Source organism: Harpia harpyja, chromosome 3 (genome assembly GCF_026419915.1).
Source record: "Harpia harpyja isolate bHarHar1 chromosome 3, bHarHar1 primary haplotype, whole genome shotgun sequence".
Lineage (NCBI taxonomy): Eukaryota > Metazoa > Chordata > Aves > Accipitriformes > Accipitridae > Harpia > Harpia harpyja.
In genome coordinates this window covers 27,242,742-27,259,306 of record NC_068942.1, presented here as the reverse complement: position 1 = coordinate 27,259,306, position 16,565 = coordinate 27,242,742, and the positions used below count along the sequence as shown (strand labels likewise).

The 16,565-nt window shown below is 46.5% G+C and overlaps 2 long non-coding RNA genes across 5 annotated transcripts in view; both read right to left on the bottom strand.

The window, feature by feature from the left end:
* LOC128139419 (uncharacterized) overlaps window positions 1-1,189 on the bottom strand; it is a 73,836-nt gene extending 72,647 nt beyond the window's left edge. For all 4 annotated transcript variants that reach the window (XR_008234377.1, XR_008234374.1, XR_008234375.1 and 1 more), the window contains exon 1: window positions 1,038-1,189. This is a non-coding gene — a long non-coding RNA (uncharacterized LOC128139419). The remainder of the gene's footprint in view (window positions 1-1,037) is intronic.
* Window positions 1,190-8,337: 7,148 nt separating this feature from the next.
* On the bottom strand, window positions 8,338-16,199 carry LOC128139417 (uncharacterized). The gene is made up of 3 exons (XR_008234373.1): window positions 15,105-16,199; window positions 13,335-13,439; window positions 8,338-12,808 (listed from the first exon to the last, which is right to left on the bottom strand). It is a non-coding gene; the product is annotated as an uncharacterized LOC128139417 (long non-coding RNA).
* Window positions 16,200-16,565: the final 366 nt, after the last annotated feature.

Below are 16,565 nucleotides of genomic sequence, written 5' to 3'. Positions count from 1 at the left end.
CCCCAAAATTTCATTTCAACTGTTCAGGGTGCGAGTGAAGGGAGAAGAAAAGAAGCAAGAACAGTTTGAAAGTCTAATGATTTACTACATGAAAATGAGAAGAGGCTTTTGATATGCAATTGAGCTGCCTGGATGTAAATCTGGAGGAGGGAGGGGAGGACTGTAACAGAATTAATTATGAACACATTAATCATGATTTTAGTCAGCGCAGCGATACACCTTTCATCTTTTCTCAACATTTCGGGAAATTCAAATTTCAGGTAACTAGCTCAAGACATCTTAAAACTAACGCTGAAAAGCTGAGTACAGATCCATTTAAATCACCTCTCAAACTGGACGCTCAAATCGTTAGTTAGTTTAAAAAAAAAAAAAAAAGTCTCCACCTCAGTACAAAGTGAAAGGATCAAAATCCCGACCGAGGCCTGACAACACTACCGTAACGGTTCGGACGTGAGCAGCGTTTACCCAGGAGAAGAGCGAAGGGATCCTTGGGGAGCGGAGAAGAACCGGCAGAGACTCCCGCCCCGTGCGGCTGCGGGAGGAGAACGGGCCGGAGAGTTTTTCCCTTCCCCGAGGGCAGCGGCCCCGGCCCCTCTCCGCAGGTAGGTCTGTGACTCCAGGCAGTTTTACGGAGGGAATTGCAGCAGGGATTTTCCCCGCCGGCACCGGCAGCCGCACCACGGTCCCCGCCGGCTTTCGGGCCAGGTACCCCCGGGCGCCCGTTCTCCCACAGACCGGGGCCGGGCCGGCCGACCGACCGTCAAAAGTTTCGAAAAAGTTCCCGGACCCGGGGGCTGCCGAACCAACCCCGGACCCGGGCCCCTCCGGGCACACCCGCCCGTCCCCTCCCCGCCGCACCTGCGGCCCCAGCCCGGCGCCCGCCTCGCCCACGGGAACCGCCCGGCAGCGGCGGGCGGAGCGGGCAGCCCCGGGCAGGTGCCCCGGCCCTCTCTCCCTCCTTCCCCCGCTCGCTGCCCCCGGCCGCAGGCGGTGAAGCGACCCCGGGGCCCCGCCGGTCGCCGCTGCCCGTTCCTTACCTGGCCGGGTCCCGCCGGGCCGCGTCCAACTTCCCCACTCCGGGCGAAACTTGCCGCGGGCCCGCTCCCGGTCCCCGCCGCCTTCCTCCTCCTCCTCCAGCCCGTCCCGTCCGGCGGAGCGGAGCGGGGGCCGGGCCCAGCCCCCCGCTGGGCCCTGCCACAGAGGCGGGGACAAGGGGCGGGGGGAGACGAGCCGCCCTCAGGCGCCGCCGCCGCCGCCGTCCGGGGCGGGCCGGGCTGGGCATTGTCCGCCCCCGGAGCGCCCTTCCCGGCGAGGGGAGGGCGCAGGCTCCTCCTCCCCTCGCCATGTTCTTTGTTTCTCCGGCTTTCCCCGGCCGTCCCCCCCCCCCCTCAGCCGACCGCGGGCGCCGCCTCCCCTCAGCAGCCGCCCGCCCCGGCCGCAGGTGACCGACCGGACGCCGCCGCCGCCGCCACCACCGACCGCCGCCGCCGCGAGGGGATCCCGTGCCCGCTCCGCCAATTAGCTCAGGGGGAAAGGGGCAGCCCCGGCCAATGAGGCGCTGGGGAGCCGGGAGAGTCTCGTGTGTGTGTCCCCGCCTCCCTCCCTAGGGTGAGCCAATGGGGCGGGGGGAGCGGCGGGTAGGCCCGCCTCCCCGGCAGCGGGGTGAGAGCCGCGGCGCTCCGGCCCTGGGGGAGCCGGCGGCGGCGGGCGAAGCTCCGGCGTGAGGAGCGGGGAGAAGGAGCGGGGAGAAGGAGCGGGGAGGAGGAACGGGGAGAAGGAGCGAGGGACCGCCGCCGCGACTCCCTGCCGGGCCCCGCCGCGCCTTGGGGCCGGCGTCCCCTCAGCGGTGCGGCCGGGTGGTGGGCACCCGGGCCCGCGGGGCCCTGCTGGGCCCCCGGCAGTGCCGGCTTGCCTCCTGAGGTACTCCTGTGGGGAGGTGGGAGGGGTAGAAGGCAAAAAAAAAAGAAAAGGGCTGGGGTCCCGCTTACTTCTGGTAGAGAGGGGAGCAGTGCCGTTAACCCAGGCGGAACCGTTGTCTCCGGTTGTTGTCCCCACCAGGGACGACAGCCACCCCTGGTTAGCCCTCCCGTCAGTTCTGGAGCGCGAGGAACACAAAGGCCCTTCTCTACCCAAGGAGTGAGCGGGAAAAATAATTCAGAGGTGAAAGCCGCTGTCTTGGGGTCTCGCTGCCTTTCCCACGACTACCTTACGCCCGTTTGGTGACCCACAAGTGTACTCCACTCAGTCCTACCCAGTAAGTCACACGCCCCCCGAACTGGGTGTATTTATTGTGTACTCTCGAAATACATAACCTCGTTGCTTGCTGCTTCAACTTCCGTCACGTTATCCCAGTCCTCAAGTTCGGGCAAATCTTTTTTTAGGCTGTCCTGATCCTCCTTCCTCCTGGCTGTCCCTCCCAGCCCCGCCATCGGGAAATTTCACCAGTACACCCCATAATTTAGTGCCAAGTTTGTGGATGAACCTGTTGAACTTCGGTGTAACGCCTGATCCTCCTGGACCTTCCTTCTGCAAGGGGGCGTTCCCTCTGTGGCATCTCCCTTTAGCCAGTTTCCTACCCACCCTGCAGCACCTCGCCAGCCCCTGGGAAATCATGTGTTTTATCCCACTTTCCACTTACACCCACCTGTTTCATTACTTTTTCCTTATACATTTGCTCTCAGTCCTTAGCGACTAACGGTGGCAGACAAGTAGTCCGCAGTTGGCTTGCTGCTGAGTTTGAAGGCTGGCAGTACGAGCGCGCTGGTGGCTAGCCCACATGGGCTTCCCCCTGCCTGGGAAGAACATCTCTGGTGACTCTTGCCCTTTGATGAGGATTGCCATAGTCGGAGTCCCACGCCATAGACAAAAGAATAACAGAGGTTAATTCCAGCTCGTATGCCATACACTATGTCTTGTGGCCGTGAGAGAGTCGTCAATATTACAATTAACAAAAATAGATTTGGCTAAACTTGGATTTTTCTCCTGTACGCAGCACAGAGGTCCTTCTTTCCCAGCCTTTTCTCTTGAGAGCCGAGTATCAGTGCATAAACACACTGGTGCCAGCATCCTCTCCTGTGTGCCTCAAAACATAGCCTTAGCTTAGGCTCTTTGCTGCACTTCTGTTTGTCAATGAAGATCTGACCTACTGAGCAGACTTGGTACCTTTCTCGTGTCTGGGGGTTTTAGCCCAGAAGTTCAGGTGTTATTATTGTCTGTAAGGCTTGTCCTTCTGTCACAGCTGGGCACAAGTTCAGGGACAGAGCCCGGGCACGCCACTGTGGTACAAACATCTCGCCAAGGACAGTCCTGCCCCCAACAACCTACAGCTCAAATTGGACAAGCTTTAAGAGATGCTGAAGGAACAATGACATCTAGTATTTATACACGGAGTAGTTATCTGAGGATTCAGCCAAATCTCAGCAGCATAGCAGAGAAAAATTTCAGAGTCACTCCAATCCATGCTCCGCAAGTCCCTCCTGCAAAAGCCACATCCAGCTTCCCAGTATGTGGGTAAAATAAGATGTCTGTTGGTCACAGCAGATACATAGGTGATTTGCAACGCCTTTATGAGCTGCCACTGATTGAGCTGTGGTAATTGGCCATGTTCCTGCTCATAAACCATTTCAAATGTGAGAAAAACATTTCCTAAGCTGCTTTCACAGGGGAAGAGGTGTATGTTAGCATCGCATCTCACTTTTGCCATGGTGCTAAGAGCAGGGATGGGCATTGCTGCTTGGCTGACATCCGATAACTCCATCAATGGTGAGCTCTCAGCAGGCTTTAACACCCAGATGCATCGATATGAAGGCTGGGTTAGCCCAATCTTGCCGACCTTTGAAAAGCTGAACATTCCTGGTTTACACTTAAAAGAGCTTGGTAAACATACGAAGTTCAATCATATATTTAAGATGTGCGGGGTTACATTTACTAACTTTTTTCAGTCACAGTTTATTACTGTAATATCTGTGAGGGAAAGGTATTAGACTCTGCCAAATGAAATGCTCTTTGAGTTAGAAAAAATTGTGTCTACTTTGTTATGGGCATGTTTCTCACAAATGCAGTAAGTCAATGGTCTCCTTGTAGTGATTAATAGAGAAGCCATTCAGAGTCCTTGGGGGGGGTGTGTGTGTTTTAATTACCAAGATAACTTCCTCATCAAAACCATTGCTCAAAGACAAAACAACTGTGCTTTACTCACTTTCACTGCTGTAGTGAGATGAGAAAGTGTTGATATATTCTCCCCAGAGGTCATCAGAACTACAAACAAGGTTGTAGGCCTAGTGTATACATGCAGGCTGGTGGACAAAGCCCGGGGTTTATTGTACTGTAAGAGAAGCTGAACAGAAGGGAAGGAGGAGATTAAACAAGACATTTGGAAAGAAGAGGTACCTACCCTCCATGGCATCTGATTTGCAGCAGAGCTGCTGTGTGGGAGGCTGGGAGGAAGAAAAAGCACAGTCATTTCATTTTAGTTTTTAATGAAGGACAAGCACACTGCAACATTAAGGGCAAAACCACTGGTATCTTGTTGCTCCTTCTGATCCAAACTCAAGAAATGTGGCTCAAATCCCCTTTGAGCCAATACTCATGGTCTCACAGATTATTTCCACCAGAAAACCAAGTCAAGGGTAGAGCTGGGAGCGGCACTGACAGAGTTCTGCTTCCTTGTAGAAGAACATACCTTCTTTGATACTCATTTAGTGCTCCTAGCTTTCTTCCAGTCAGTTTTCTACCAGAAAGAAAGATTCCTCGTGCTTCTCTCAGGCCGGCATTTTCCACCCTTCCCTTGCAGCAGTGACCGCTTGTCTCTGCCTCTTCTCTGGCTGTTTCCAGTCACAAGCAAGCAACACGTTCTGGCTGATGTTCTGTTTCTGAGTAGCACGGCCTATATAGTCTGAGCTTTTGAGTGAAATTAGTATTACACCATTTTCCTTACTCCAAAAGTGTTTGTACTAAAAAAGTTACAAAGTTAGGCACTCCTCCAAGCGACATGTTTCAGTGGTACCAAATGATTTTCTGCATAGTCCAACTTTAAGAACAGCTCTTGGTTTTATAATGTCTAGCACAAGAGGATCTGATGTGGGTTGGCTGATAGATACAACCATAATGAACCTGCTTAGTGAATACTGCTAAGATTGGGCAGTTCCACTTCATTTCTGATTGAAACAATAATTCAGAAAAATACACTGTTCCCAGATTAGTTTTCTTCTTCATGGTAATGATGGTTTCTTATCTGCAGGAGATGTAATGTGAATATATAACATGCAGGCAAGAGAGGTTACATCTTTGCCCTCCGCTATTGTCTTCAGCGCTGGAACGCAGTGATGGGTTTCTTTGAAAGCACAGCAGACAGCTTTTTAAAGTGGCCTCGCTGGTAAAGAGCACAGCAGCAGATGTCCAATTTGGTACTTCTACCATGCACACAGTGAGTTACAGTTAGGGAGCCGTATGTAGTGTTTAGCCTTCAAAAAAGATGATCAGACTAACTCTAATATTGTCTTGCATTTTTGCTGCTCTGGACTTCAAAGTAAAATTAACACAGCTTAGAAAATACTATTTTACAATTTAATCAAAAGTGACTTTTAGACTTCAGATCCCAACTATAACAGAATATTCTTCTTGACTGATTTGGTTCGATTTAGTGCCTCACAGGGATGCCCATAATATCACCAGTATTACCAGTTACCCTCTTCTCTTTCCATATACCATAGTTTAACTCCATATAGCATAGTAAAAGAAGTACATGCTAATGAAAAAGACCTGAATTCCCTAACAAAATGACTAGATACGATGTACTGACCATGATGGCATATCCTTGCTATCTCAGGTGAGCTTCACTGGACAGGGCAACAGTTAATTCCAGAGAAATGCTGTGGTTGAAAAAATTAAAAAAAAAAAAAAAAAAAAGACCATCGCCAATTCTCAAAAGATGCAGAAGCTCTGTCTGTTTTCAGGCCATGTTATCAAACCATTTGCAACTTATATTTGAAACAACAAATCCCTAAATTAGTGAGCAAATCGATGTACAGATACAGGCCCGATAGCTTCAATGCTTGTGTTTCCTTCATGGTAGGTATTACAGCTCTTCTTTTGTCCTAACCTGGCAGCTTTGGAAGAGGATAGGGATTTTTCCAGTAGTTGTTTTGAATTGCATTCTGCTATTGTCTGATAGCATCATTAGCTGAAACCTTAGCCATGAAGTCAAAGTGAAGCCAGACATGAGGAAAATCTTTAGTACTGAAGGCCAGCAATAAGGGCAACGTGACTTTGAATTGTTGTTTAAAGAACAAAGGGCCCAGTTTTGCCATTCTGGCATCAGAGGAATTTTCTCCTTAAGTTGTCTTGCTAAAGGTAACAAGACAATTTAGTTATATTAGTATAAAGCAAAAAAAATCTAATATTCAGAGGCAAACATTTAGGTTATAACTAGAAATATTTCTAATAAATGTCTTTGAAGACACAGACAGCAGTTCTCCTGGTACAAGATCTTACATATTTATTTAAATTTGAAAGAAGTTATATTTGTAATATTGTAAGAGAACAGTAGATGTCTGTAGCTCTTTGCACCTTCTACCAGGAATAGACCAGAAAATATTAAACATTTAATTTCCTAACAAATTAAAATTTGGAGTAGAGGTGAATACAGAAACAAAAGGGGGGAGAACATGAAATACTGTATTGCAAGAACTGGGATTTATTCATTTTTTGGACGCTCTTGTGATGGTACATGTATGTAAAGTTAAGAGACGCCCAGTGCATGAGCTTTTAAGGATCAGGGCCCTGTGTACGTTGGAGAGGTGCCATCAAACAGCACGAACTAACAATTCTGGTTTGCAATACAAGCTGCTCAGTTCACACTTATCATATGAGTTTCGTAAATCTTCTCTTCTCTAGCTGAATGTCTGGGACAAGAAAGCAAAGTAATTAGTCCACATCCTTTGCTTTTTTCCGAGATAACTTTTCTCATCGACTAAAAGTCTTTTTTTTGCCAAAAGATACTTTCAAGCTCCAGGCTTTCCATGCTGTTCACTAAAATGTTTGTACAGTAAGTACAGTATGAGGAGTGAACAAGTAACACCACAATATTTTATCACATTATTGCTTTGGTAATATTAAATCACTGAACATGTCATTCATGTTTAGCGTATTATTTTCTATAATAAATTACCAGTAAAAGTAAGCAGTAGCAGTTTTCTTACAAGTTTAGCTGGTGGAGTATAATTAAAGATTGTATCATGCAGGGACAAAAAAGAGTTGAATTAAAGAGCGTAATGGTAATTCTTCCATTTCATACCATGTGAGTGCTCAATTTTATGGCTTTCTTTTAATGTAGCTTTTACAAGTAATTTTCTTTAAAAGTTGGAGGAGAAAAACCCCAAAGCATCCTAGTGATACCTGTCTGACATTGGCACAACGGGGGTGAAACCCTTAGGTTCCCCGTAGAAACCACAGCCACTTGAAGCAGCCTGTGTTTGCTTGTAGCAGTAGCTTATTCTCCATAGATGGACCAGCACAAGAACAGGTCTGCTCGGTGGGTTTCAGCAGTAGTGGCAGCCACAGAGTATTCAGGGAGCTTGGGTATCACTCCAGGACCTGCCACACTGTGTGTTCACATGACAGCTCTTCCACCTGCTCCTCTCGAGGATGATCCACCGATCCACAGCGCTTCCCTACCCGCCTGCCCCTGCCAACTGCCCCAAATCTGCCTCATTCCTTCCATTTCTTTTCATTTGGTTAAGGTTCTGGGAGATCTGCTGATGCAAAATGGTTCTGGAGAGGCAGGTGCTCTTCCCAAACACCGCCTGCGAGACAGATCGGAACAAAAGAAGAATGAACCAGAAACGGGAACAAATCTGCCTGATCAAGTGACGAGCACCAAAAATAAGTGAAACCAAAGATACGAGATCCATATCCTCCCATTACACCTGTAGAACTGGTAATGAACCTGTTTTTCAGGTCTCAGTAGTTGCAATAGCAGCGATGCTGAATTTCTGTGTGTCCTTCAGCTGTCCACAACAGAAAATATGCTTTACAGGCAACTGCACATTTTCAAGTTAATCGTCAGGAAACTTCTGGAGCACACTGTTGCTTTCCTGCAGAGATGCTTTCTAATTTAATCAATGGGGTAGGTCTCTGACGGCTCTCAGACACTAAAGGGCCTAGAGATCCACTGTGAAGAGGCAAAGTTGTGTGTCTGTGCTGAAAGGAAGGATGCAACCGGTGCTTGGTGAAAGACCTCTCTCACCTGAGCTGCGTGTCTGCTCAGGCCCTTATCCCACCCTCGTCTCCACATCCCACCCTTGTCTCTGCATCCCGCCCTCGTCTCTGCATCCTCATTCTCAGTCACTGAACGTTTTTCCTCTTGCTGGGGGTTTCACCTGGAGCAGCTCTTCCAGACCCAGAACAATCTGCTTGGTTCTCATTACTTTCATAGTCACTTCATAGCAGGTTTCAAAAGTGCATTAAACTGACAGCACTGTTGTGCTGGAATAGCTGGAAAATTTCTGTACTAAGGCGCATAGCACTGCTTTAGCTCACACTCCCATCTCCTAGAAGCCTGAGTTTTGTTAAAACACACTTCTCAAAAAGTGAAGTCTAGAAACATCATACTATATCGATTTGAATGGAATCTGCATTTTTCCCATCAGCTGAATGATTTAATACCTGTGTTTATTCAGTAAGGTTGGGAATGAGCTGCTGTGGCAGTAAATTAACAATGACAAGCTCTGACTGCCAGGCAGTGCTGTTTATAGTAGGTCATTGCTCTCCTCAGTGCTTGAGACAAATATTGGATTCATTGGGGGATCTTTCAGCAGAAGGATAATATGTTGAAAAGCAGCTCTGTCAAAGTGACTTTGCTGTTGAACATTTTCTAGCAGTCACAGAATCTGCAATCTGATTTATTAATTAAATCCTATCAGCACATGCTCTGAAGAAACCAGCGTGGCTAAACTATGTCCCTGTTAAGTGAGATTAAAGGACATGACAAAAGTTTGTATACTATGCCTCAACCCACATTTCCTGTAAAGGATACAGCTTGTTATTTTTCAAAAGATGCTGAATATATTTTCTTTATATCTTGGTTTATTATGACCCGTGGGAGCAATTGTAAAACTGAAACATGCAAGAACTAAAGGAAAAAAATAACTGCACTACGCAGGAGGAGCTGGCATATCCTGACTGTATTCTCTCTCCTATGAAGGAACAGATCGGAAGATACTTTGCCAGATTTTCTCCAAAAGGAACACATACTTAGAAAGAATCTTTGCTTAAACATTTGTCAAGTAATTTTTCAAATAGATTTATCGAGCTAAATGACCCATAAAGAGAAATAAAGCCTGTCTTAACATGAACAAAGGAAAACAGAATTAAAAAAACTATTGATTAATTAACACGTAGCTGAGAGTATCATCCTATGACACTTCTATGGGATCGTTGGAAATAGTGCCTAGTCCCACAGCACGTGACACATATCTTGCAGTCTGCTCTGTGTTGGGTAATTGTAATGCACTGAGCCTGTATGTTCAGGTTAGTCCTTGATAGGCGAACGATTCCCTGAGCCCCAGCAGTTAACACTGTAGCCACACACAGGCAGCTTGGTGCCGGTCTCCCTTGCCATCTCTGCTCCCCACTGCAAGCCCCCGGCACACTCTCTCCTGTCATCCAAATTTTTGTGCCGCTGTTGTGTTTTTGCACCAGTCCGTCCTTCCTCCTGGAACCCAGGGTCGTTACTGCGCAGCGCTGCCTCGCCACCAAGTGTTGAGCCTCCTGGCCAGCCCACTGCAGACCCCCCTGCACACAGAGCAGCAACATGGAGATAGCTAAATAAATCCCGAATTACTCATTCAGGCACTGGCATGTAATAAAATCAGCATTGTTTGGTACTGCAGTAGTTTACTGGGTATTACTGCGGTGCTAGGGTACTGCCTAGCTTGACTTTGACCCATCCTGTATAGTTACTGTTGGAGGGGGACTTGTGGACAGCCCATCGGCTGTCTTTCCTCTGCTGGAGAGCATTTTCTTGGCTCCTCCTACACCTTTTTCTGATCCTTTTCTGCCACACCAGAAAAAAAGGCAGGGGCCTTTTTCCAAGTCTTTCTTTCTTATGGCAGGGCACTGTCTCGGAGCGCTCAGTTGTCTTTGATTTCAGCTCCACTGCTGTTCCAAGTCTGTACCTACTTCACACAGCCTGTGTAATGTGGTATTTTGGGCTTACGGCATCACTTGCTAAGCCTCCCGACAGCAGAAAGCCCACCTCCACGTTGCACCGCACTGCGGCGGTGCCGCTGCAGCCGTGTCCCGGCCAGTGCTCGCTCGCTCCCCCATGGGAAGCACAATCCTTGTTCTCCCACTCCTCACTCCCTGTGCGGGGCAGATGTCTTGTATCCGGAAAGACTCATTGCAATTGTTCACCACAGTTGTGTCTGGTTTGCTTCGGCTGTCCCTATTTCTGGTCACACCTGCCTTTTGCCTTTGAGGGTGTAATGAGAAATTGGTTTGAATGTCACCCCCTCCGGCACCAAATCAGTGGCAGAGGCTGCTGCACATACCAAGCCTCCCCCCTGACAACAGCCCATCCGCATCCTTCCTCAAGCATCCTCGTGATAGTCCACCTTCAGGAACCACAGGAATATCGCACAGCGTTGCATAGCTCTTGGCATTGAACGTGAACATGCTTGGTGTGACATTTTGCCAAGAGTGGACTGGGATTTCATACAGCAACTCACCGCAGGTACTTACACACTCTGTTGGACATGAATGCTTGGCTAGACAATAAGTTTTGCCTTGGTGTAACTGGCACAAAGCACCGATGCGCCAGTGCCTGCAGGAGCAGATGGCTTGCCTATTTTCCTCCAGACATTAAGGCTCCGAACCCATGCCACATCCCTTCCCTAGATTAACAGAAAGCTGCAGAGGAACCGTCTCCCGTCAAATTTCTTCTCCTGCCTGGCAGGACTGGCTCCAAACTCAGCTATCCACATTGCATAGTTCATTTCTGAAAACTTCTGGTCCTCTAGAGTTTAAAACTAAATGCTGAAATGGGGGGAAAAAACCCAAGCAAACCACAGCATGTGTGATTAAAAGCAAGATGATAAGCAGTGGTCCCTGAGAACTGGAGAATCCCTTCTCTGTTAATTACCAGAGACTTGAATGCAGGTCCCATCGGTGGGCAGCAAGGCAGCTAGCAAGGGGCTGGGTAAAGGTGGCCCAGAAACATCAAAGCCAAGGAGAACTGTAACACCAGAGCTTTCCTTGAGTTTCTGAAATCCAAGCCTGTCTCTCACACGTTGCCATACAGAAAGGATGCTGAACGACAATTTCCAGCTCCAACAGGAATTTTCTCTGCCCTTTTGACAACTACCTGCTGTATCGCCTCCCCAGCTGGAAAAACAGGGAGGATAGTTCCCTAACTCAATAGGAAGCTCAGGTTTAAATTTAGTATCTGCTTTTAGAAAATACTTCAGGGTTCTTCGACAGGCGGCTTTGTGTAAGTACTTCTGGCTATCACTGCTGTCTCCTTAGGGATGAGAAAAGGCTGTACCAAATATTCAGGATAAGAATAGCAACAGAGGACTGATACTGCACTTGTGTGCGGGACGGGTGAGACAAACGTCATCTTCCTCTTACTTGCCTTTGTAAATCATCTGTCTCTCTCGTTCTTTTTCTTAGGAGTTTTCATAAGGAGTGGTGATTTTCACCTTACATGAAACGGGCAAAATGTCATCAGGGAGGTCCAGCTATTAAAACAAGCTGGCAAGAGTTTTCATGCCCTTATTTCCTCTCAACAGAAAGGACTTTGGATTTTATGCATAACAAAAGTTTTGGTCCACAATGGCAAGAAAATTACTTATCTTCTATATATTTGTTTCTATGGTGTTAGGCAATTTTGCTTTCAGGAAACACTATGCTGTACACATAAACACACCAAATCCCTTGTGGAGAACATCTAAAGAGAAATATAATTTTACCTTACCTTTTTATTAAGATAAGTTGGCCGTTTGGCAGATCCTTGCCCGGCGGTGCAGGAACACTGCGGGTGCTTGGAATTCACTCCTATTGTTCCTGGGCTGAATTGCTTTGAAAAAGGTCACATGAGGAGGAAAGGAAGTTTTGACTTTCACATGCCTGTTATTGCTAAGGAAACCACTTCCTTGGTATTCACATATTCAGCATGTCTCCAGTTTTGGCGCTCTGACAAATGACATCGTGCTACTGCATGGGGTAACAAGGAAGGGTGGAGAAGGCTGTTAGATAACTTGACGTGTTCGAAAGGCCAGTACAGCTCTTGTAGGACTGCCAAACTTCAAGTAGGCTCTGTATGAGTAAGCAGCGTCCTTTGTTAGCTGCAGATGAGATACCCGGAGTTCAGAAATGTGGAGAAAAGGTTCTGGTCTACATCTCAGCAAGCTCAGGTGGTTCGGAGGTTTCCTGGGTTGTAGCAATGGCAATATTCTTACACCACTGTAGATATTGGGAGACAAATTTTCTAGTACTAACATACCTGAATTATTCTCTGTGTAGAATTTATTTCAGCTTTCATGTACATACTTGCCTTTTCTTTGGCATTCGGATATCAGAAACCAAGTATCCTCAGGTGATACGTGGTGATTTCATTAAAAGCACTTGGATTTGAACTTTGGGTCTGTGGGACTTTTCCCATTTTTCTGACTTCTTACACAAACAAGAAATTAGAAATAGCAACAAGCTACTCTTGGTTAGGACTGAGAATCTCCATCAATGTGTTTTGTTTTTTTTAAAGAGGATTGAAGCAGAATTTCTTTGAAGTAACATATTTGCAGATCTCAATCTGACAAGAAGAAATTGTAACATAATTAGGCTTATTTCTACTCCAAGAGAAAAAAAAAAGTCTAGTATGCTTCAGGATACAAGTGGTTTTCACTGTAAATATACAATAGCTACTGAGATTACCAGGACCAGGCATGAGGCACGCACAAATCACAGGAACTGAACAGCTAAAGCCCTGCTCAATTTACTGAGAGGCTACTGAGCTTTTGATATGTCAAGATCTATTTGTCTAAACGTTATCTGTAGAAACAACATAATGTAGTGAACTGAGCCTGGGACTGCGGAGGCCAGAAATCAATATTCTAATCTTGGCCCTGCCTCAGATGCATTTGGTGGCTCCAGAGTAGTTGTTTAATCTCCCTGCGTGCTCACCAGAGATAAACCAGTTCAAATATAATAAACTCCACTGAAGAGCTGCGCAGATCAGTTCACAGCTTCTGTATACTTCTCTGAAGACCTGAATTGTTATATAAATATTACCATTACACGCAGGACTTCTGGAGGTTTGTTGCCATGAAAATACATACCGTGTATCTTTGATCTGAAATTTCAGGTCTGTTTTCTAGCAGACGTCCTCACCCCATGGAGACTTCAAGCACAGCCTGGTGGCAGCACAGAAGCCACCGGGGTATCTGCCATGATAATGTCTTTTTTTTTTTCTTAAATGTGTTAAAACAGAATTATTTAAAAACCGGTTCAGGTGTTTTCTCACAGAGAACATCCTCATTTTCATTCTGTCCATGGCAGGAACAGACCATACTTCAGCAGAAGTTATTTGATTAATGCAGAAATAACAGAGAGAAGGACCTATGGCCTGTTTATTTAGCAAGTAAGACTAGATAATAATTGTGGTTCATTCTGGCTTAAAATACTTGAAAACATGCTGGGTTTCATCTTCCACTCATTTTCCCTAATATCATCATTTCCGAGTGATTATCTTACTAGAGGCTTAGCTGAGCCACACTCATTCCCAAGGACCTCAGAAGGGTTACCTGAGGTGAGAAAAAAAGATAGGTAAAAACACCTGAGTGAAGCCACAGTAACTCTTTTGAGTTTTTAAAAAACAAAACCAACGAAACAATAACAACAAAGAATCAACCAACCAACACCACCACAAATTATCTGCTATAATATAGGAAAGGAGAGAAATACTGGCTGCATCCCTCTTCCATGCAGCAAATGAGTTCCAAGTACAGAGGATAAGAGTACCCACGTCCCAGCAAATTGTGCACTTTTCCAGCCCTAAAGAGCAACAGTTTGTTAATTATTCTAGAAACTATTTATGAGTGGACATTTAGGAATTGCTAAGAAAAAGCAAGTGCTAAAAACATAGGATCTACATTTACTGGTACATATATTTTACAGTCACTAGTACTTGCAGAAATGGGTCCAGCACCTCCAGCGGCCCCAGGTTTTGTCTCCCATATTAGTCAGACCTCATGGTGCTGTTGAAACACAGTTGTTAGCACAGGCTGCGGCTGGCAGGTGCTACCTACACCCAAACCTAGACAAGGTTTTGTGTACCATCGGAAAAAAGCTGGAAATATTTGCTTTATTCAGTGGGGAGGCAGTAGGGAAAGCGGTGCACGGGGGTGATGCATTCACAGCAGCCTGGGTTGCTAAGCATACAGCCTGCTATGCTGCTTAGCAGGCAGGGCCAGGCAGAGCCATTAAGTCTGGAAGCAGCTGAGTATTTAATAAGCTGCATGCTACCATGCATTTACATAGCTTAAGTTGTAGTAAAGCCCTGGCAGTAAAGGGTCAAAAGTGCAGGGCTGGAGGGCTAAAGCCCACGCAGACTGCATCGTAACCCATCCTGTCCTCAGCGGAAAAGGACTTAGGGAGGAACTGCAAGAAAACAAGACTTGCTCTAACCAAGGAGAATTTCAAAGGCCAAAAGGTAAGAATGTCAAAAATAATTCAAGTTAAAGCACATGCGACCAGGGCTGGCAAAGCTCATTTACACAAAGGTTGTGGGGTATCTATGTGCCCCCAATAAACCGAGTGTGAGGGGTGCAGTGGAAAGGAAAATGAGATTCCCCTCCTTCATGGCTTACGTGTCTAAACCAAAATGACTCATTGCTTGCCCTATCTGTACGATCTTAAAATTCTTTTATGTGAATCATTTGACACTTATTTATTTCCTAGTGCGCATATTTAACTACTTCCCTGGGCATGATCTTCACCCTGACACTGCCGGAGACCAGAGTCCTGTCTCAGGCAGTGACTCCCCGCAGCAGGCTCTCTGTCCTCTTTCTTTTCTCTCCCTCGTTAGCAAAGGCTGTTTCAATACTTACAGAGCTACCGGCTTCGGACAGGCGAGCCCACGTCCAATTTCACTTCCTCTAGTGTAATCATGGACTTCAGCGACTGTGCTTTTCATTTATACTGACATAACCAAGACTGAAATCTGTCCCACAGCAAATATTTATCAGAGCATATCAAAGGAAAAGCAGACCAGAAGAGAAACAAGCAAAACAGTGAGTGCCATTAAACTTTGCCAAGATAGATTTCAAAGTCAATGAAAACCACCCCAGAGACACAGAGCTGAAATGTAGGACAAAGTAGAACACTGGAAAAAAATAACCCAAAATTTCCAAACACGTCCTACATCTCCCACAGAACAATTTTTAATTACTTACAACTTGCAAAGATTAAGAAGGAAAACCTGCACAGAACTAACAACATATGAGCAAAGTCAATGACTGCTGCTTTTGTTAACATCTTGGCTTTGATACGCATGCCCATCGTGGCTACCTGCTCGGGTCAGGGACCTTTTCTACAGAGTAGCAAGAAAGAAACAGGACAATACCCACAACTGGCTTTCTAAATGATATAAAATAACGGGATGCCACATTTTAATTAGATAATTAAAACTCTGTTGCTGCTTTGCTACATGCCAAGGACACTCAGTTTCTTGGCAACAGACCCTAATTTTCCTTCTTTGATATCCAGGTCACAGCCATTTGGATTAGAGGCTCATTTCCAGCAGCAGTGCATGGCAGTGGCACACAACTTCCCGTCCTGCTGTCAATATCCCCCTGAAGTTCAGCATCTTTCAACCATATTTATAATTATAAAAGCTGTTAAATTAAAGCCCTTATAAAGGGTAATTTCTCGATATTCTTAAGGGGCAGGGGGCATGTAAGCTTATTAAAAACTTAGGTAGCCCTGTGCAACACCAGCAACTTCTCACATCATCAGCAACAGTGTCTTGCGCTGTTCTAGCTGAAGAACATGACTGGAAGGGTAAAGAGAGAGAAGAAAAACAACTGTTCGATCCCCAGCTCTCCACTTTCTTTGAAAGTTAGGCCTATCCCATCCCTGACCATTTGCTATCATCCCCCCTTCTTCGCAGAAAGGGGAACACTGTCCTAGAACAGATCTACCTGCTCTCCAGATTAGGTGAGGAAATCAGCTAGCTGGGACGAAAAGCACGTAGCCCTGACCGCTGGTCCCAGTGCTTTGCCTGAGCTGCCATCATTTGAACTGCAGAGCAAACTCCAGCCTAAGGATTATCAAACGTCATCAATCTGTATGCAAGGCACAGTTCCTCATTCCCAGCCCCACGTGAAGTAGAAAGGCGTAACAGCACACAAGCATGTTTTTGAAAACCAGATACTTTTGCACGAGAAAGGAATATAGAGCACGCTACCAAGGAGCGGGTGAGACAGAACAAATCATACAGACCAGATGGTAGTCACACTGCTTAATGCACTGTTGGACAGTGCCCAGCTAGTCTGCTGATGAGCGACAGA